Source organism: Amblyomma americanum, chromosome 5, assembly GCF_052857255.1.
Source record: "Amblyomma americanum isolate KBUSLIRL-KWMA chromosome 5, ASM5285725v1, whole genome shotgun sequence".
NCBI lineage: Eukaryota > Metazoa > Arthropoda > Arachnida > Ixodida > Ixodidae > Amblyomma > Amblyomma americanum.
Genome location: NC_135501.1, coordinates 99,414,196 through 99,436,723, shown reverse-complemented (window position 1 = coordinate 99,436,723; position 22,528 = coordinate 99,414,196).

The window sequence follows — 22,528 nt, the reverse complement described above, 5'->3', positions numbered from 1 at the left end:
CAGCCGCACAACTCGGGTAGTCGAGTCCGCGATATCAAGCCCGCCCATCTTCCCTCTGTCCCTCGAGACTTCTTTCACTTCGCCGTACTCGTCGAACGCCCGCCTCAGAATTTCGTTGCTCACGCTGAATGCATACCAATGCACCTTCAGACGCATTTCGTGCCTCTCAGGGTGAAAAACTTTGCAAGCCTTCTCTTTAATTATTATTTGCCTGTCCTCAAGTAGCTTTTTCTTGGAATCTTCGCTACGGAAGTTTACTGACCAGATGTGCGACATCTGTGAAGCTTCGATACCGCCCACCTGTTCGATGACGCCGGCTTCTTTCATCGGCTGGCGGAAATCTACAATCCTGTAAGGCCTTCCAGCGGTGTCGCAGTGAAGAACAACCATTGTTTTCAGTCCTTCTCCGGTAGACATAGGCGGTAGAATAATCCTGTAGTCTTTACAACCGTCCAAAAACGATGTTCCGCGGCCAGCATAAGCGGTTATCACAGCTCCCGAAGAGCCAGCCAACCTGCGTTCTTTCACGACCGTGGCCTGAATCAGAATGACTAGGCTATCGCCGCGCCCGACCGTGTCTCGTGTTAAACCGCAACACCCTGTCGCCCTGTGCAGTAGAGGTCCATTCGATTCCCCTGCACTACGTGAACCATTTTTCGCGGTGCTGCACTTCGCCATTCATTTCAGCCGTTCAAGATGGCGCCGCCTATACGGCACCATTCGTTTAAAAAAGTGCAGACGTTGTGTAGGTCTAGTTCAGGAAACGTTCAGGAAAACTGTGCACCTCCTCAGTGGTCGGTGCAGAAATCGTGCAGCTGAAGGCGCCATGCCAGCATACGATGGCTTGCGTGACGATGGCTTGTGCTTTGCGATAAACGCGGCGAAGGGACAGAGGTTTATCCGCTGGTCAACGAGAACGGTGCCCCAGTAGGGACCGACTCGTAGAGAGCGTCACTGGGGACCTGTTGATGAGGCCTGTGACTACATGCGGCGAATTTTGCGCAGTGTCTGCGCAGTGAGCCGCGCACGTGTCCATCCATGCCACGCGTGCGGTGGAAAACACTGTGTGTGTCAATACATCTCTGCTGGTGTTCCCGCGTGCTGCGAACTATTACTCGTCGAGACGCACGCGAACACAGTGCGAAAGTGCCCGTCAACCGTCCGTCACATCGCGGCGGCCGCGCCGCTACCTACTGTCGCACACCTCTGTTGTGTTGAGTAAAAGAACACACGGGCGTTTCGCAGCAGTTGCCCCGAGGTGCACATGCATCGATCAAGTCTGGTTCATGGCAGCACTTCGCTGTGATGTTGTGTTCAAAAATTTTTCACGTGTTTCGTTATGCTGGCTGGCGATGATGAGGGCAACGCCAAGGCTAGCAGACGGCCAGACCTGCACTCGACCATTCGTTTTGAAAGCGGTCAGTGCCAAGCTGCACTCCAACTGCCGGAACTGGTGCTGTGCGCTGGCGACATCTAAGCGGCACCGCTTCAGAACTTTACAGGACTGGTGAAGCGAGGTCAGAAGAATCGAATGAACCTTAGGGGTCTCCTCAATTTGGGTGCACTATCTGCACTAGTTCAGGAGTTGCCGCAATCTGGCAGTCCACTTGATTTGACAGTGCAGCTAGCGCTACCTGCACTTCGGCACTCGATTTGTATTCGTGCTGCGCGACTTCTCTCTTCTGCACTAGCCTCCCCGCGAGTTCCCTTCTCGTGCAAGCAGTGGCAGGTGCATGGCGAGCTCCGTAGCAGACAAGAAGCAGACTGCTCCGCACCCAGGCTTGTTGTAGTCAGCGCATTGCTACGATGGTTGAGGCTGCTGCATACCTGTGCTGCATGCGGCATCTGCGCCGTGCCCTCATCAAAACAGCTGAAATGGCAGTGCGTACGTCTGTGTGCGCGCGCGTGTCTGTGTATGCGCGGAAGCTGCTGGCTGGCAGCCGCACTGCATACGAGTTCTCAACTTGCTATCCAACCTCGCACTTTCCTTTGCACCATTGCTATTTCGTGAGCAATTATTATTATTACATGCAGCACGATGAAGCTTTTGCATAACAGGCTGATGGTGATATGCTTTTAATGAGTGGGCAATCGCTCCTCTTCCTTTCCCCTGTGTGGAGTAGCAGGCCAGGGCCCTGTTACCACCGGCCGACCTCTCCGCCTTTCTTTCATTAAAATTCCCTTTCTCTCTCTCTCGCTACTTTAGTGATGACTCGCTGCGGTCCACATCAACCGCCATGTATATTGTCTGGCCTTGAGGTCACCGTCAGCTGGTGTCTTTGCCTGCCAGTCAGTCCTTGATAGCCGCTCCACCGCCTCCATCTGCCGACAGTGAACGCGAGTTCTTGAGTTAAAATACATCCAATATTACTATTCCGTTCTGTATATGGGGGACCGCCGCAGTCATTTTTTCAGATAGAACAGCGACAGCCTGTATAACGCGAATAATCTCAAAGGTCGTCTCGAGCGGGTTCATGAAAAACTTCTTGAATTCAGTGTTTGTTGCCTCTTAAAAGTAGCCGTTGGCCCTGTGACTGTCGACCTGCGCAACTTTACACAATGCAAAAGAAAGGGAGGGATCAAATTTATCACTTTTGGAAGTAACAAATTTCATGGCTACTCCACCAGATGCGCCAATTCGTCTTAATGTACAGGGTTCAATGCAACTAGCAAAATTCCGACATATGGGAAAGCACGCAACAGGCACCAACACACGGCCGCAGCAGACAAACGTTTCTGCACTTTTGCACTCGATTGGGCCTTTGCAGTGGGAGCAATAGTGTCAAGCTACAGTCGCGCCGCACATACTGGCGCTGCACTGGTATGGTACTTATTTTAATTAGTGCAGTGAGTGCAGCCAAATAAAGGAGACCTTAGACATCGCAGTCGCCTTCAACTATATTGCCATCAGACTAATATACAAATTCTTGCGGGCTGCGCACTGCTAAATTGTCGTCTTCCTCACCTAATACCACTATCGAACTAATGTAGTCGCGATGTGTGCTGACGAACAAAAAAATGCAAAACAATGAGCCTACACAGGCTGCACAGCCTGAGACATCACAAGAGCTGCGCTCAAACTTTGTATTATAAAATATCATAATCATCCTTCGAAATTTTGGTTTTAAGAGGCGTTGTACAATATCTAAATTAAAATAAATTTGCAACATAATCTGAAATCGTAGAATTAGCAGAATCACAGGCTTACCTGGGTAGGGTAGAACGCGCTAGGACGGATAAAGATGATCTGCGCTTGTTTAGAAGGCTCGAAGAAGGCAAGAATTCAGACGTTTTTTAGAATTTAAGAAAATGTGTATCCTTTTCGGGCTTGTGTCAGGAAATCCACATGTTAACATGGAATTATTATTTTCAGGCAGAGCGGAGGTCCTGGAAGTGCCTTCGCGTCTGCTCGACTCAAAAGTTTTTGCAGGTAACTTTTTTACCGCTACGGTTTCTCGTCACGAAAGACCATCTAGTTATGCTGCAGTAATGAACGTAGTCAAAGTTATAAAAAAGTATTAAACCTTTTGAGCAATTGGGCCATAGATGCAAAGGCAATAGATACAATTTTTTAAAGTAATATTACCTTCACGACAAATTTAACTATCCATTTCTACTTTAAAAGATAGAAAAAGTGGTCAAAGTTGTAAAAGCAGTTGATATGAATGAGTTTTCATTAAAGAAAGGCCATATTTCAATACCTGGCTTACATCTCTTAAAATTCTGATCCAGTGTTCATCGGAGCAATCAGCAAAGAAGAGACTGCCCACAATTCTTGGAACAAATTTCCAGGCAGAAAACCACGTTCGAAGATAGAATAGGTTAGAAACCCAATATATTTTGGCATTTATTTAACCGTCCTCTCTATAATGTTTACAGTAAGAAGCGGAGAAGGGCTCTTAATACTTTTATGGTTTTTGTTGTGTGCTCACAGTGCACGGCCAGTCGCCAAAGTTGCGTACATTTCAGTCGATGATGCGGTCGTTGCGAACACCGTTCGTTGTATTAATCATTGCGCAATAATTACTTGCAGACCAAGGGCTTGCTGATCTCCCCGATGCCATCTACTTCAGAACAACGGGCGTCGTCTTCCTGTGCTGTGTCGGGCACAGTTAGTGCTTTAATTTACCGTGTTTAATTTCTAGCGGCGACATTTTCAGAAATCCTCAGCAAATGTACACAAACTGCTGTACTTCACACACTAAACTCATTCTTGAATATGCGAGAGTGTTGCGGGATCCACGTATATCCAACTTATCAGATCTTTTATAAAGCTTATCAACCGTGCTTGCCGATTTGTCTCCAAATGCTATAAATTTCGACACTACGTTTCAACAATTAGGCAATATTTTGAATGAGAACATTTTAGTACTGTACGCCTGCGCAATAAACTGCAAATTCTCTACAGAATTGTTAAAGATTTTGATGTTCTCCTGCAACATTTTATATCTGCACGCTGTGATCACGCTTTTGAGGCACAAGAAATCAGATGGCGAACTAAAGCTTACCGGAATTCTTTCTTTCCACATGTCATATCTGTGTGGAACAAACTGAATAAAAGATGATTGACTGCACATTTGTGGATGTGTTTCAAGCAACTATTCAAAAAATTATTTTATCCTAAGACTGAATACGTTAGTGTATGCGAGTGGGTGCTTTATTTTTTGTGTGTATGGCTGTTCCATGTTCTGTTAGCATATTCCCATTACCTGACTATGGCACTTGTAATGCTTGAGTTTGTTGTTCACCCCCCCCCACCCGCCCCCCCCACCCCCCCTTGCAGTTAAGCCTTCAGCCGCTGTAGGAATCCTTGAATGAAGAAAAAAATAAAGAATAAAGGCTTTTGTGCAAGCTAAAATAAGCGGTTGAGAAGCTTGGTGACGCCCTAGAATGAGCCGTTCTGGCATCAACGAGAGTCACAAACACCGTACAGTTCTGAAATGGTGGCAGCCTTTCTCGAAATATTTTTCTCAGCAGAGAACAGCCCTCTTTCCGGGCAAAGGAGGAAAGTTGGCGTCCTGCAATGCGCTGATTCTCAATGATTGCGATGTCGAGGCTGCAAGAATCTGCATTTGAATTCGGCTTGTGCAGGGGCTATCTGCAGACCAAGGCCGACAAAAAGTTCTGATGCTCTGTGCTTCTGGTGAATATTAACGACATGTCATCACAGTCGTGTCGCGCCACCTCTCGAGTAAAATAAACACTAGATGAAACTTTCCCATCTCGTTGTCAAAGCCGTGCTCCTCCTTCTATAATCCTTGGGGAACAAAAGAGCCCGGATTTACCTCTGCCGGCAGCCGGCGAGTGTGTCTTACAAGTAAGACGGTTGCGAATAACCCCAAACTGCTTTCTTCTAGCAAGTATTTGCTCTACAAAAGGGGAATTTTTTTAAAGCATTGGTTAAAGCAGTATATGTTTCTCTGAACGCGATCACCTCCGAGGCAGACTGCACTCATTATTCTCAGGTAATTAGCCGACGCCAAGAAGCACTATATTGTCTTGTTATTGCCAGTTTTTTCAAATGTTCCTTTCACCTTTCCCCTCCTTGACACTTTCGCCACTTCAAGTGAAACTATTAACAAGTAATATGAGTGAAAAACCGTTTAACTTCAAATAGTTTCTATAAATGAGTGTAAAATATCAATAAGAGACGGAATTATTCACTTACGGCTCCTTATGCATACTACTGAGGTTTCGACGTATACTTTATAGGGCGAATACCTTCCTACCATCCAGAGTGGTTCACATCTTCGACCTCGGTTAATTGCACGATAGTGTACGCGGGTACGATCTCCCAGCTCGTACCAGCGGTGCAGCCATATTGATGAAGATTCAAACGCATTCATATTTGTTTGTGTGTGGGTGTATGATTTCGTTAAAAGACTGCTGTTATTGTTCTCTAAGATATGACACAATACATACAATTCATAACTTCCTTTTAGACTGGTTAGCATGATACTGCAGCTCAGTCATTATTATGAGCCTGTATGCTTTGATCAGTGCCCTGTAGGCTTGTAAGGCATAAATAAATAAGCACTTTGCCTTTTTTTCGTATATGGGTCATTGGCAAAGGTAATACTTATTGAAAAATAAAGTAAGATTAGCTACGACAGGACTCTCCGTGTTAATATTTCATTATTGAATTGTCAAGAGCTGAGAATTCGAGATCATTTGTGTCACGTCCCAAATATTTTGCGCGCTGTTTTGTTTGTATTAGTTTTGCACGCCGCATGCGTTTTTTTCGCTGCAAAACGATATCTACAATTTTTATCTCGGGAACATCTATCGAGCTCTATACATGCATAACAATTATCAAATATTTTGATTAATATTGTCTGGCAAGAATCAAAACAGGGATGTTATTTTGAGTACATTGTAAGCGAAGGCATTAGGAGAAGCCAGGATATGGCGCTAGTTATCTTCACCATTTTTAGTACGGGCTACCGATAATTGTGTACTCCACAAAAGATAGAATTGGAAAGGCCGTACAGGCAGACACAATATTAAGAGTACACGAAGAGAGCGTTTTTTTATCGACTTCAAAGCGATAGAGCTAGTTTAATGACTGAAGAAAAAGAGATAGAAACGTTTGTCTTTTTCGACTGTAGGATTTCTTACATCTTAATTTTTTACTTAAAAGTAAGGGTAAACTTTCGCTGGAAATTGGAACCGTATTTATTTATTTAGAGTACATGGCGCCTGGACAGTTTTTGAGAGAAGCAAGTAATAAAGGCGAAGACCTCAATAAGGGTGCTGTTATCTTTCACTACAAAAGAAAGTATGGTTATAAACCACTTTACACGTTCACGAAAAGCAGGAAGCCAGTCAAGAGAAAAGCAAAAGAAAAAAACAGTTGCAAAAATTAAGTTACACACACGGACACTTGAAATTGATGTGGTGGGATGGGGAGGACAAGCAAACCATATGAAGAAGGAAATCTGTAGGCTGGAGCAAAAAAAAAAAAGACGATGTTTTGGCAGGTGCACGAAGACGACATTGGTAAAGATGGTAAAGAACAATGCAATGTTTCATTAAAGATACCAGGAAGCACGCCCGCCTCCAAATCAGCAGCACCACAGATTCACAGGAAAAGAGTTTCACTCAGCTACACTTCGACATGCTGCACAAAGTGTAGGTTTTTAAAACCAGTGGCGCGAACAATGGGTCTTCATCATGATGCATCCGTATGTGCGCCTATTAAATCTGGTTTAACAGGCCTTAGTGTAAGATCATACACTTAACTGTAAAAAATAGAATAAGGAAAGGAGCTTCTCAATACATATTGTTGCGTGGCGGTCAGGCGAAGGGTGAGAGCGTGAATATTTGAGCATGATTTTTCTTGGAATTCTGTTTCCAACATAAATTGCGGAACTGCAATTGGAACGTAAATTCTTTCGTGTATAATAAATCTCATTATTCCACTATCCGGCACTGAATTGGATGGCCAAATTAATTGTGCCGCACAATGTTCTGATTGTGCAGAAGTTTACAAGTTTACTTCAAAAGGTATTGCTTGTTTCTGCTATTTTTCTCGAATAGCTTTTCAACACTGTTCCCCTAATTGAAAACTAATGGTCACACGTTTGAAGCGAGGATATTAGATACGTTTCGGTAAGTACCACTAGGTGCTTGCACTTGGCTCGCTTGGCTCGCTTGGCTGGCTTTGCTTTGCTTTCAAAACGGCCTTGTAAGAATTCGTCTGGGGTGCGTCAGATCGATGTGTCATGAATGATGGTTGATTGTTTTCGTCTGCAATGGCTAAAGTAAAGGAATTCAGATGACTCTCATGCTCAAGGTTGTGTGCGGCTGCTTTTAATGCATTCATTATACGTCCGTCGTTTTTACCCTAACTCCTTGCTTGAATTACGCGTCCTGCTGGTGTTGTGTTTATTTTTAAAACATTTTTTGTGGAGCCTTGCAGCCTGTAGTATTTTTCTTAAGCAGGGCACTGCTGATATGTTAATCAGTCTGCTAGTTCAGTTTGAAGAGGAATATATTATTTTTTTTTCTAATCTGCAGTCCAATTCTATATTACAGTTTCAAATAAGAAATTATTGAAAAACAACCGCTGTCAGTCCCTTCCTTCAGATATTGAGAAGTCATGGTTTTTCCACATCTGGCGGGATTGAATCTCCTACAATACCCACCCATTTCTGCAACTTTTGCATCTTTAGTCGAGCGACGCGTCTTAAGGCGGCGTAAAACGAATGACTGGCCTTGTCTCCAGAAGGCCGCATGGTCCAGCGAGCTTCCTTTTAGAACTTGCCTCGATAAGGTTGCACGCCACATCGGACCGACAGCACCGATGACAGACATTCTTGACAAGAACTTGGGCAGCGTGGCTAAGTCTCCGTGACAACCCTCTCGGCTCATAATGACTAGAGGTGTCGGCTGCCGTCACAACAGATAAGGTGTTCGGTGGAGCCTTAAATGAGCTTGTCCTCACTGCACTGAGACGCGTGTCACTTAGCAGCGGCTGAAGAGAGTGTGTGTAGTCCTTTAACCTACGTGACACCATACGCGAACAGTGCTCAGTTTACATATTACCGTTTTCAGCGAGTTCAAGTTGCGCTTCGTGTCAAAGGGTTAACTTTCTTCTAAAAGGAAGATGAGCGCAACAAGCAGTGCTGTCATGAGTGTGTTCAGATGCAAAATGAGGTGGCTACATACGTGTTCTGGGCACTTATTTCGATCGGAGAAGTTCGGTCAGCCAGAGAGTTCCACTTGCACTAAATTAGCTTTAAACAATGAACAAGAAATAAATCACGGTTGGAATTCTCTGTTTTCAAAGCCGGCATTCGAACTCCAGCCAAGCCATCCGAGTCCACACTGACAATAAGCGTTGTATATAATGCTTTTCGCAAGGTTTGAATCCTATGGTTAGTGCTTGGGTTGTAGATATAAATCTATAAGATTCTTTCAGAACTCTTGAAGTACTTAATACTGCTTTCCGTAGATCGTCTTGAGACAGCGCTGTAGACACAATCAAAAAGTGGAATTCTTTTCATATTGCTATCACCTAACAGCAGTACTTGTTGCTTTTCAGAATCGCAGAAAACTGAGGTTCGGCTTCTTCATGTGAACGCTTTTTAATAGCGATCATTTTCAATGGCGTCACGGGTGCTGCACATTTGTGCATCGTCAGAACCAACAGAGCAGTAAGTTTCACGCCAAACAAAACCCCCTATAGAAGGGCTATCAGACTTTCCAGATGTAATTTTACTGAGAATGTCCTAGAAGCCCCTGTACCCCATAAATAACCACCAGTGTGCCAAAGCAAATTACTGATTAAGAATAAAATGAAAGTTCGGCACAGCTGCTCTATTATTTGCATAGTTCTTCCGTGTTCCTCCGGCGCCTTAATAAAATGCGATAATAAAATGCATTCAAGCCAGTGTGCAACCGCAAGAGCTATTTCTATATTTATGCGGCTTCGCGCCTTCAATATGGGGCATCGTATCAATCATTTCATTTCATCTGTGACACATGATGGTGTTAGAGTTCTGTGGACAAGCGTGTGCTAACGGCTTTATAAGAATATTTCTCTTTTGTTCGTTGAGTCGCGAAGAACCAACAAAAGATTCACAGTGGCCTGCCAGTCAGAGTGCTTTCAAGCTGCGGTAATCCACTGACCGTGGTGACAGCATACGCCATTCGAGCTCACTGCGGCCCGGATGGTCACAACGCATGGGAAATCGTGCCTCGTTCCGCTCTAGTCAACCACTTAATTGCGATAGGTTGCCGTGAAATCCGCAAACAAGATGGATATGCCAAAAGTTCATTTCGTTGTAGTCTGACTCAGCGCAAAAAGGTATAAATAAACTCCTATTTACAGCTACGGACAGAGTTACATATTTTCTGCTATGGACATTCAGATAACAATAGCGTGACAGCCATTCCATCGACTACATTACTAAAAGCCACCAACTTCCGGCTGTGGATAGCTTTCTCGCAAAAATCGGACGTAGATGGGCGTGTCACCGGCTTGTTATGAAAGATGAACTGTCCATGCTGGCTGCATTTAGGTAGACAAAACGTTAGTGTAGACTTTGTTTTAGAAAAGCAGCAAACAAAAAGACCCAGACACCCAGTGCTTCATTGGAACTCTTTTCTTTCTTTTTATCCTACAGTACTTCAGCCAGAGATTGCATGGCGCAAGCTCAAAAGACAGTTCTCCGTTCAGTTCGCCCCAAGCGGCCAAAAAGTTTGCCCTTGAGATGTGTGCATCACCTGCACAGAAAGTAAGTCAGCCTTTTTTCCCCCATTGAGATATTACGCCCAGCAGTACCGTCTTCCGTGGTGCCGTTCAGGTGGCATAGACTTGAGTTTTTTTTTGCCCACCCTACAGTGTTGTTCTGTCTGACTGCGAACGGTCAAAGCCACGCTAAGTAGAAGATCATGGCGATGCGGCTTCGGATTCTTCTTCGTGCGGAGCCCTTGATTCGCGGCCGCGTCTGCCGCCTCATGTGAAAACAAAATCGATCACTCTTTTAGCTGTCAAATTTTTTGTTTTTCTGCTTCACCTGCCTTAAAAAAACAAGTATTAAATTTCCCCTTTTTCTGCCTGAAGTCCTGTGTTAACTGAGCATCGACAGCGCGGTTTTTCATGAGCGTTACTGCCTGCACTATTTCTTCTTCCTTCGTTTCTGCGCACTCACCTAGTGGCCGGTAAAGCCTATCTTAGAAGTAGGGGCACTGCAGCGGAACCATTTTAGATACCGCCTCCTTCTGTCGCAGCTATCTGAACGGACCCAAAATATTTACTTTCGTCGTAGGCAGGCAAGCAATGTGGCAGTTCAGCAGTTTCTAATGCACGTTCCTTCTCCCACGAAATATTCAACGCTAAAGCCAAATATGTGCCCTATGTCCAGAGGTAGGAATGCTTTATTTGAACAGTTTATAGAATATGCATTTCTTTGCAGCTCATGTAGGTAGCGGCTAAGAAGCTGCAAGTTCTCATCACTATGTTTTATGCACGAAAACGCCACACGTCGCTTTGTGCATCTCCCTACAAATATGCCCTGACTCTCGGCAGTTGCAACAAAGCAAAAGCTTTTCTACCTCGAACTACCTGTCCCACCTCTTTTCTTCTCCTCATCCTATGAATGACTCCAGTTTTCTGCGGACATTTTCGGGAATCCTTTTACTGCGCTGTTATCCTCTCAGCGTTAGAACTTAGTGCTGTTTTCTCGGTGAAAAGTACTTCCGTATTGCCTCTCTCAAAGTGTGCTCTCTCTATTTCCATCTCCTTGTCCCAGTGATCTTCACTTTGTTTTACCAGAACTGCGCCGCCATAATCAAACTGCGTGCTAGTCCAAAGTTATACGACAAAGGTGGCTCACATATTTCTAAAATGTGTTATCTCCTTATTAGGCAGGCTTCTACGTAAAACTGATGACGAAGTCACCGTTCCGACTCTGGGCTTTGCAATTGCAGCGTGAGAGCTATCGCTCCGTTCTGACCTGCTCTTAACTGAGCCCTTCTTTTGCGCAAGCAATGAAAATACCTCGGGCGTAGTCACCGCAGAACTAGCGCACTTTGTCTCTTCACCCGGCAAGCCACATAGAGTTATAATCTTTATCACGGAAAATCTGAGTCACATTAAAAAAACAAATTTAAAGCTGATAGCATGAAATAGGTGCGGCCCTGGTTTCACCATAGGGGTGAAACTTTAGAGACGAGGCTGAGTTGTTATTCATACTTGCGGAATAATGCATAGTTGGGAGCGAATACCTCGATCTTCTTTCATCGCATCTGCCTCTTTGGCTGACGCAGCCCTAGAATTCCGCGCTCATAAATATACTTCAATTTTCAGTAGAGAAGACGGATGATTAATCAATAGCCAATTTATGTTATTGTGGTCATTGACTTCCAGTACAATTTTTTCAATAAACATGTTGTAGAGCAACGTGTACTGAAAGTCTATTAAAGACATCAGATTGTTGACAGTCAAAACATTTATGACAATCAGATTTTGTTAGGCTTTCGTCTTTACACAGAAGTCTACTGATGGTCAGAAAGCAGGCCTATAGACATTCTGTAGATTTACGCACTTGTAAATTTAGTTACTTTTTTCTTATACTGTTTATCTGCGTCTCCTAAACTTTTTTGCGACCATTCGCTACTATAGGCAGTCCATAGACAAAGTAACTCTAGAAAGGCAATTGTGACCATTTATTTAAATTGGCTTGGCCGATTCCTAATAGTTTTGAAAACATGTTGCTGCAAAGTCACCATTTCTCTGGAGCACGCTTCACCTGCAATCTGTAGCTACATTCAGTTGGGGTCCCTGAACGGTATTCGTTACACAAGAAGAGAAAAGTGGGAAGAACCACGCCCCTCGCAAACATTGATCCACTACTGGCATCTACTACGGGTTGAGAATGCCCCTCTCATTAAATAAACCTCCGGAGCGACTTGGAGAATTCCCTAGAGCAGACTATCGCAACACTAATTTTTATATCCGATATGAAAAAAGCGCCTTCGAGATTGCACTGTGTGAAGCCTGGCACACCAATGCTAAGACGGGCACAAACTTTTTGAAGCCTCCCATGGAGACTGCGAGCCTGTTCTGCGTGGTCTTGCGTGGTCTTAACTTGTTCCAGATAGAAGGCGCGGAGCGCGTACATGGTACATCAATGAATGTAGGGCGCCCATGCCGCACCCATTATCCAGAAATGTACTAGAAGAAACACTGTCGCTCTATGTTCGCCTACAGCACGCGCATTATTGTCAAATTACGTTGTAAATTCTTTTCTTCTTAAAAACCAAGCCAGAAGATCACAGATAAATTTATTTCATGCATGCAGCAGATCTTACCATTGGCTGCTAGAAATATTGAACAAGGCAACAAAACGCCTCAAATAAGGTACGTGTCCTTTCGTGTTTTTGTCTGTTCGTTTTGCTAAATTTCCTTTCGTGTGCGAAAATCAACGCATTGTGGAAATGTCTTGAATCCTTACTAGCATTCGGAGATCAGAGACACACTTTCTGGCCATCAGCGAAACGATTTTGGAGAAAGTTTGATCACCAGAGAGTCGTATTCATAAACGAGCCTAGTGAACCCTGCCTTCTTCGAGGCAACACTAATTAAGGTTAGAAATGAAGGGCGGGCCCGTCAACAGCAGATGGTAGCGGCTACATAAAAAGATGAGGGAGTCCACAGGAATAAGAGGCGTGCAACTTAATGAAATACGAGTTGCGCTCGTCCTGGTGTTTACACTATACAGGCTGGCCGGTTGCTCGTGCATCGCCATCTATATAGCCACCACACATTTTGATATCCTTCAAAGTCTCACCAATGCCCTTTCAACAAACGTTCTCTGCTAAATTCTATGCCATGAAAAAATACCTTTGATCAAACACCGCAGTCCACAATGCAATCCAAGTGCGAGCGGGAAAGCACTGGGAGTGGTGCACGCCTAAAAATATTTCTGCCCTTAGCGCTTCATCGTCCCGATATGCTCTAACACAAAGAATACTAGGAAATGTAATCAACTTCTGAAGACGAGCGCTTCTTTGCTGAGGCGCCTCTTAAATCGAAATGACCCGAAGTTAACACTCACTTCTGATACGAGTAACTTTCCCTGGTCACCGCGATTTCTGTGGCCACGCCTTAGCTACTTCGAAGAAGAAAAATACAACCCAACAGCTTGTGAATGGCTCCTTGCTGTCTTTGATTCGGTGCCGATTACTTTTGCCGGGCGCTAAAAACACAGCCGCAGACACAACCTGCGTAATTTGTCAAGATTCCAATTACTTTCGTTGCTATATCTCCTCATTCAAACGGGGATATAAAGTTGGTCGCAGGGCAACTAATCTGTTCTACACCCCCGCACAGCTGGAGCTGGTTGGAGAAAAAAGTCAGCAAAGCATATTGGTGTAAACATACCAGGAATAATCAATTATGTCCAACTTTTAGGTTCAACAGGGGCACCCGTATATATGTCAGTCGCTTTTCGGGGTGCACGCCGTGCCCTCTCCAGGAATTTTTTACGCGGTCTCGCCTAAAAACAAGAAAAAAGAGCCCCTTCGACGCACATATCTTTCCCACTCGCAATATTGGTGTTCCAGCGCATCCTCTAAACCAGCGATTTCTTTATATATATAGCCCAGTAACGGTATAAGCAACAAATTGCTTTCACAAAGCCTTGACGGTAACTTCACTGCTTTGTTCACAAGCCCCATGTCCCTTGCACTAATGCATTGTTGTGCATGAAATTTTTCCCTGTATTAGCAGTCACGGGATTGGCGTAGGCTGCGTATGTGGCTCATCGGCTCCAATGCAACAGGTGTGGGAAGAGAAGCAACAAATTTGCTGGTTTAGCTCTGATTAACCCTGGTCCAAAGATAAAAGGTCGATCTCCCTGGCTGCGTTTGTGGTCGAGCGACTGGTGGATTTCATCTCTCCACGGCAGGCGTCGCACCGATAACACCTAGCGTTCCGCTGAACGCATCAAAGTGCTTCGGCGTTTTATGGACAACCCATTATCATGGCCTGCGCATGCGATGCCGGCAGACGCTTTCCGGCTCGACCGAAGGTCAATGTCAAAGGTCAATGGTCAAAGGTCGATGTCACAAGTCAAGGTCAAAGGTCAAAGGTCAAGGTTGAGATAGTTTATGTAACAGCCGCTGGTGTCGCTGCTGTACTGACGTCATGTGTCGAACCTCACTACCACCAGTCATGATCAGTTGTCAAGTAGGGGACGAGGCTCGTCGCTCCTACAGTGCTGTAGCGCAGCAGTCTGAGAGCGGGGAAGACAGAGAGGTAACAACGGGCACGGAGACTTGCGACAGTAGCGTACGGCGGCGGGAGAGACAGCTAGCGCGATCCGGAGGGCAACAGTCGCAGTCAGGAAGCGAACGGTTAGAGCGCAGAAGGGTTCTAGTAGTCGGTGACTCGAAGGTAGCGAGGGTTGAGGGAGGCGTTTTGACGACAATGAAGGCGGACAGGCGGGTGCGGGTGGAGGCCCAGTAAGGGAACTTCATGGTAGATGCAATGGCCGAAGCACAGTTGGTGGTACGGGAAAACATGGATGTCGAACACCTTGTCGTTATCCATGCTGGTCTCAACGATGTGCTGAAGGGGATGAGCCAGAATCTCGAGAAGCAGTTAGAAGTGGGGATTCGTACGCTAAGAGAGGCCTTTGAGAGTGTGCATGTGACCATATGCACAATCCCAGAGGTTCAGAGGCAGGCTAGCGAAACGGAAAGGAGGGTCGTTGAGGCTAACCGTGTAAATAGGTTAATCAGTCGACGACTAGGATACGGAGTAATGGAAGTTAACAGGGAAGTGTACGAGGTCAGGCTCCACCCTTTTGCACAGGATGGCATTCACTACGGTGGTGCCGCTGGCAAGAGGTTGGGTAGTAGGATAGGTCGCCAGGCAACAGCTTATACAGGGGGACCCAGAGCTCTGAGAGAACCTGTGTAGAGAAGAAAGAACCAAGGTCAAAGGGACGATGGAACCACAGGAGAAGACATAGACACAAGCGCCAGGGCCAAGTTAATTCAGACATAGGTTTCAGTAACATGCAAGGTGGCAGCTATAGACTGAAATGGCAGGAAATAGAAGACAGTTAAGGCAGGAGGAATTAACGGTACATGATTTAGTGTAAACGCATCTTAGAGACATGAAAAAATCACCCTGTAACCAAGACGACGCATGGGAATATTGCAATAGAACAGAAGGCAGCAGAAAGGGGGTTAGAATTGGGGCATTCATTCATACAATTATGAATTTTCAAAGGGTTAAACTTGAACGCAAGGAACATTTATGGCCAAAAGGAAAAGTTGCAGGGGAGCAAACACTCCTTGGCACTGTATCTGTATACCGGTGGACAGGAGCTAATGCCAAAGAGGAAAACAAAAAAAAATGTCAGAATGTATTGCAAGCGACATTGATGAGCTAGGAGGACCGGGCGAGATATTTATATTAGGCGACATGTACGCAAAAGTAGAAGACCTGGAAGGATACACAGATTCGTAAAGAAGCATGCTGCAGCTTATGTGTGACAGGCATGATTTAGTTGTATGCAACAGTACCGAGAAGTGTGAGGGGGCTCATAACAAGGGAGGCAGGCAGTCTGCACTCCACGATAGATTATGCACTATTGTCACAGATGATGCATATTAGATTAGGGGTAATGAGCATAGATGAACATGGTTCCGGAAGTCTAGGTAGTGACCACAAACGTATCAAGTTGAGTTTCAGCAGAGAAACCAGTGTAGGACTAAAGCGAGATGAACAAACAGAGGAAAATTTTTACTCAAAACAGCAATTGGAAGCAGCAGAAACACAGAAAAAGTAATTTTTGAGGATAATAAAAAGAATGAACTTATACCAAATTAACTCGATTACTTGAGCTAGAGCTAGCTAAGGTGCGAGTAAAGCCAAAAGGGAAAAGAAGCAAACCCAAAACTTGGTGGGATGAGGAGGTCAAGAGGGCGATAGAAAAACGTCAGGAAGCGTGCAGGGAGCACAGATATTCCAAGAAGAGGGGGAACCAGAAGTTGGAGTAGACAGAAAATGAGACACCTTCATAAAGTATAGAAGGGAAACATCCTATTTGATTAATAAGGAAATTAGAAGAAAGGGTGCCCAATGCATGTCAAAAGCAAATAAAAAGGATAGAAAAGCAGCTCAAAAATTCTGGAAACATCTAAATGCAATGAGTAATAATACTAGGCCAGAGCAAATGTTTATTGTTACAGATCAGGATATTCGACTAGAAGGGGATGAAACAATGAAAAACATAGGTACAAGGATGACAGAAAAATTTAAAGAAAGACATGTTGCGCATAATTTTTCGAAGTTGGATAGGCCGGTTACTGCATTTGCTTCACTTCAGCAAAGATAAAGGGAAAGAGCAGAGAAGAACGTTCCTAGTGGCACGTCAACAGGATCTGATAGTCTTCCGATTATGTTAATAAGGAAGCTAGGACCAAAATCCAAGCAAACAATACATGTAGTGAGTAAAATTATAGTTAATGGCAAAGTCCCCAATGAATGGCGATTAAGTAGAATGATCATAATATATAAAGAAAAGGGGGACAAAGCTGACGTAAGTAACTACAGTCCCATAACAGTGACACCTGTGGTTTACAGAGTGGTGATGCAGATTATAAAGGGGAGACTGCAGGCTTGGGTGGAGAACGAGGGGGTGTTAACGGAGCTGCAAAATGGGTTCCGGAAACAAAGGAAATTGGAGGACGATCTGTTTTCATTGACGCAGTGTATAGAGATAGCTGAAAAGGAACACAGGCCCCTATGGCTAGCATTTCCGGATGTTAAGGGAGCCTACGACAAAGTTATTCAAGAGTATTTGTGGGACATACTGGGCACATTGGATGTAGAAGATGGAGTAATTAATCTTTTAAAAGATATATATAAAGGTACCAGAGTGCTTATAAAATGGGAAAAAAAGGTATCAGAGCCTGTAGAGATACAGCGGGGGATTAGGCAATGATGTCCTCTGTCTCTTTTGTTGTTCATGTTGTAACTGCAAGGGTTAGAGACCAAGCTAGAGAGGAGCGGACCAGGCATCAACCTTTCTTTTTTCAAGAAAGAGGAATGAATTAGAGAGATTAACGAGACTAATATACGCGGATGATATAGTGCTAAATGGCAGGCAAGGAAGATTTGCAGAGGTTGATAGACATGCGTGGTACAGAGGGAGACAGATTAGGTGTTTTCAGTAAAGAAAAATGTGCAGTCATGATATTTAATGATGAGGGCGGCGAGCATAGAACACAGGAGTTCACGCTAGAAGTAGTGGATGAGTACAAGTATCTTGGGGTGTGGATAAATACCTGTGCTGAGTATCTGATAGAGCATAAAAAATATGTAAATAATAAAGCTAGTAGGAATGCATCTGTCATGAAAAATAGGGCACTGTGGAATACAATAGGTATGAAGTGGTAAGAGGGATCTGGAAAGGGGTGATGGTTCCTAGCCTGACTTTCGGTAATGCGGTCCTGTGCATGAGACCAGATGTTCAAGCAAGGTTGCAAATCAAACAATGCGGCGTAGGGAGACTAGCTTTGGAGCACATGACAATACGCCAAATCGAGGAATGCATGGTGATATGGTATGAGCGTAGTTCGAGAGCAGAGAAGCTATCAGTAAGATAGCATTTGAGGAGCGATTGAGAAAATTGGGGGAAAAGCAGTGGGCTAAGAAATTTTTCAGATACTTGTACATAAAGAATGTCGACACGAAATGAAGAAAGCGAACTAGAAAATTGACAAGCAAATATCTGGACAGCAGTATGGGGCCAAAACAGCAATTATCGGTTGAGAAAAAGGTTAAAGAAACAGAGAGAGCTCTGTGGAAAACAGGCATGCTGACGAAATCGGCACTGGGAACATACAGGATCTTTAAGCAGGAAATTGCTAAAGAAAATATCTATGATAATTGTTGTTTGAGGCCAGGACGGGAGTTCTGCGGACTAAGACATATAGAGTCAGGTGCTGCGAGATAAACACGTTGTGCATTGCGCGCGGAGAGAAAGAAGCGGCTGAACACTTGACACTTTTCCGTAAAAGGCTTTACCCTACAGTGGAAAGCAGGGGGGCTGATTTATCCAAGGCATTGGGCTTTAAGGACATTGAAGGGAAAGTAGATTTTAAACGGGTAGAAGTAACCAAGCGAAGGTTATCTGATTGATGGCTAAAATAAAGACAAGAGTAAAATTTCATAAGTCATGGCTAGGTGGCTTGAGCCACCGCCCGATTTAAAGGGCTTTGTCTTAACCACCCACCCACCCACCCACCCATCCATCCATCCATCCATCCGTCCATCCATCCATCCATCCATCCATCCATCCATCCATCCATCCATCCATCCATCCATCCATCCATCCATCCATCCATCCATCCATCCATCCATCCATCCATCCATCCTTCCGTCCGTCCATCCATCCATCCATTCGTCCGTCCGTCCGTCCATCCATCCATCCATCCATCCATCCATACATCCATCCATCCATCCATCCATCCATCTATCCATACATCCGTCCGTCCGTCCGTCCGTCCGTCCATCATGTTTCGAACCTCTCTACCACCAGTCATGATCAATTTTGACCTCTACCTACATTCCAGGTGTTACTTGCGGCCCCGCTGACGGCTTGAAAAGCTGGCATAGTGAAGCTTGTCACTTCAAAAAATTTTCGGGCTATGTGACTCATGCATCGCACAAAGTTTACTCATGAATCCAAAAACACGCAGTAGGATAAATCAGTGCTCTCCTCTACTTAATCTTGCAGTTCTTTAAGGCATGGGCAAAGAATTCGTTGAGTAAACTCAAGAAACTTTTTTTTATTGAAATTCGACTAAAAATCGCGTTATTGAGGAAATTTACAAAATGAGAATGTTTTTCGTGGCCTCTTTTGCATCGAGAGGGAATTTAGTGTATGCACTCTGTTTAGTGCTGGACACAAAACGCCCTCTATTTGCTGAATGTTTCAGAAACAACCTGGAATAGGCAGGTTGAGCAGAAACAAATGCTTTCCATATGACATCCTTTTTTCTCAGATATGAAATTTATTTCGTCGCGTAAACCGCCAATCTCGTACGCAGCACTTAGCATGCATCCAAGACATGCCTGACTTGTACAGTGCAAGAATATTCAGTTGACATAACGGAGAAAGAGCCCTGGAGCTGAGCTACATAAGCGTTGAAAACGTTAGTACCTGTTGTCAGATAAATTTTTGGTCACTATCTGTGTTTTGACCTCTCACTTTTAAAAGCAACCGTTTGAACGCATCACGAAATTAATCCACGTGATGATCATGAAACTTCAAAAGCCAGTTGAACGAACACTCCTCCAGAATAAGCAGTTTAGCGTCCATTCTTTATGTCATTTCTTATAGTTATACGTATATCTTAACGAGCAGCTGATTCTTTTACCCTTGTGCGTTTTCTAAAATAGACATTTTAGGAGAAATCGGCTTTTACCCAAAGCCATAGGGCTCTGCCTGTATACAGATTTATTATATACGTATATATTATAACTAAAAAGAGAATCTACAGATTTCCACAAACTTATTCCTGCACACAGAGTATCTAACAGTCGAGCAGACGGAAGTTAATATTTCCTATTAAATTGCGCACGTACTTTAGAAATAAAAAAGAAAACGGCCATAAATATATATATATATATATATATATATATATATATATATATATATATATATATATATATATATATATATATATATATTAGGAAGCCAACAGTCGCGGAAACAAAGGGGCATAGGGGAATGTTTTTAATCTTTTTTTAATTTGTAGTGCCAATCAATCGGTTTTAAAGAAAATTACTTATAAAGCAGCAGAAAAACAACCATGCCGCCGGTGGGATCTGAACCCACGACCTCCGAATATCGCGTCCGGTGCTCTTACCAACTGAGCTACGGCGACGGCTGTCCAATCTGCTGCTCTCGTGGGTATTTATGTTTACTGCGTGTAAGCGAACCTCGAGTGTGTTCACCAGCGCCACCCTCGACCACAGCGGCGGACGTAGCACGTCCTGTTATACCGCGAGTGTGACGTAGAACGTCACCTAACGGCGACGGCGGAAACTGTGCGAGAGCCCTCTTATGCTACCTATGGCAACAAGACTGCCAGAACGAAGACCCCCGTTAAGATATTAGCAGACAAGGCAAAGGAAATGAGGGGCCCGTTTGACAAACATATTAAGGAAGCCAACAGTCGCGGAAACAAAGGGGCATAGGGGAATGTTTTTAATCTTTTTTTTAATTTGTAGTGCCAATCAATCGGTTTTAAAGAATATTACTTATAAAGCAGCAGAAAAAACAACCATGCCGCCGGTGGGATCCGAACCCACGACCTCCGAATATCGCGTCCGGTGCTCTTACCAACTGAGCTACGGCGACGGCTGTCCAATCTGCTGCTCTCGTGGGTATTTATGTTTACTGCGTGTAAGCGAACCTCGAGAGTGTTCACCAGCGCCACCGGACGCGATATTCGGAGGTCGTGGGTTCGGATCCCACCGGCGGCATGGTTGTTTTTTCTGCTGCTTTATAAGTAATTTTCTTTAAAACCGATTTATTGGCACTACAAATTAAAAAACGATTAAAAACATTCCCCTATGCCCCTTTGTTTCCGCGACTGTTGGCTTCCTTAATATGTTTGTCAAACGGGCCCCTCATTTCCTTTGCCTTGTCTGCTAATATCTTAACGGGGGTCTCGGTTCTGGCAGTCTTGTTGCCATAGGTAGCATAAGAGGGCTGTCGCACAGTTTCCGCCGTCGCCGTTAGATGACGTTCTACGTCACACTCGCGGTATAACAGGACGTGCTACGTCCGCCGCTATGGTCGAGGGTGGCGCTGGTGAACACTCTCGAGGTTCGCTTACACGCAGTAAACATAAATACCCACGAGAGCAGCAGATTGGACAGCCGTCGCCGTAGCTCAGATGGTAAGAGCACCGGACGCGATATTCGGAGGTCGTGGGTTCGGATCCCACCGGCGGCATGGTTGTTTTTTCTGCTGCTTTATAAGTAATTTTCTTTAAAACCGATTGATTGGCACTACAAATTAAAAAAAGATTAAAAACATTCCCCTATGCCCTTTGTTTCCGCGACTGTTGGCTTCCTTAATATGTTTGTCAAACGGGCCCCTCATTTCCTTTGCCTTGTCTGTATATATATATATATATATATATATATATATATATATATATATATATATATATATATATATATATATATATATTGTAGTGTGGTAATCTTCATCGATATCACCACTGACATGCGTCGCGTGCTGCCGCTCTCAAGGACGAAGAAGTTGTTCGCTGCCTTGCTCTTTCGCCACGCCTGACGCTTCGCTGCGAGTCTCCCCTGAGCGGCTGGAATCATCTGGGTTCACCGAATAAACACACCCCTACAATTGGTGCAGGTGCTGCTGGGTACGTTCCCGTCCACCCTGGAACTAAGAAGCCGCACGTTACCCTCTGCTTCCAGCATGCCGGATGACACTGCCACGACATCGTCGCCCCTCCCAACCACCGTGCTGTGTTCTGGAGCTCTACGGCAGCGTGATCCGTGCTTCTTCAGTGGCACAGCCGACCAGGACGTCGACGATTGGTTGGCGGCATATGAGCGCGTCAGTAGCTACAACAGATGGGACGACGCTATCAAGCTAAGCAATGTAATCTTTTATCTGACTGACGTGGCGAACCTCTGGTTTCGCAACCATGAGGCAGACCTGCCATCTTGGTCTGCATTTAAAAAGAATTTTGCAGAAGTGTTCGGCCGCCCTGCAGTTCGCAAGCTCCGGGCAGAACAACGCTTGCGTGAGCGCACTCAGCAAGTCGATGAGTCGTTCACTAGTTATATAGAGGACATCGTGGACCTATGCAAGCGTGTCGATCCGCTAATGACTGAAGCGGATAAGATCGAGAACATCATGAAAGGCATCTCTGACAACGCGTGCCAAATGCTCTGGGTAAAAAATCCTGCCACGGTGAGTGACGTGATCAAGCTTTGCCAGAGCTACGACGTGCTTCG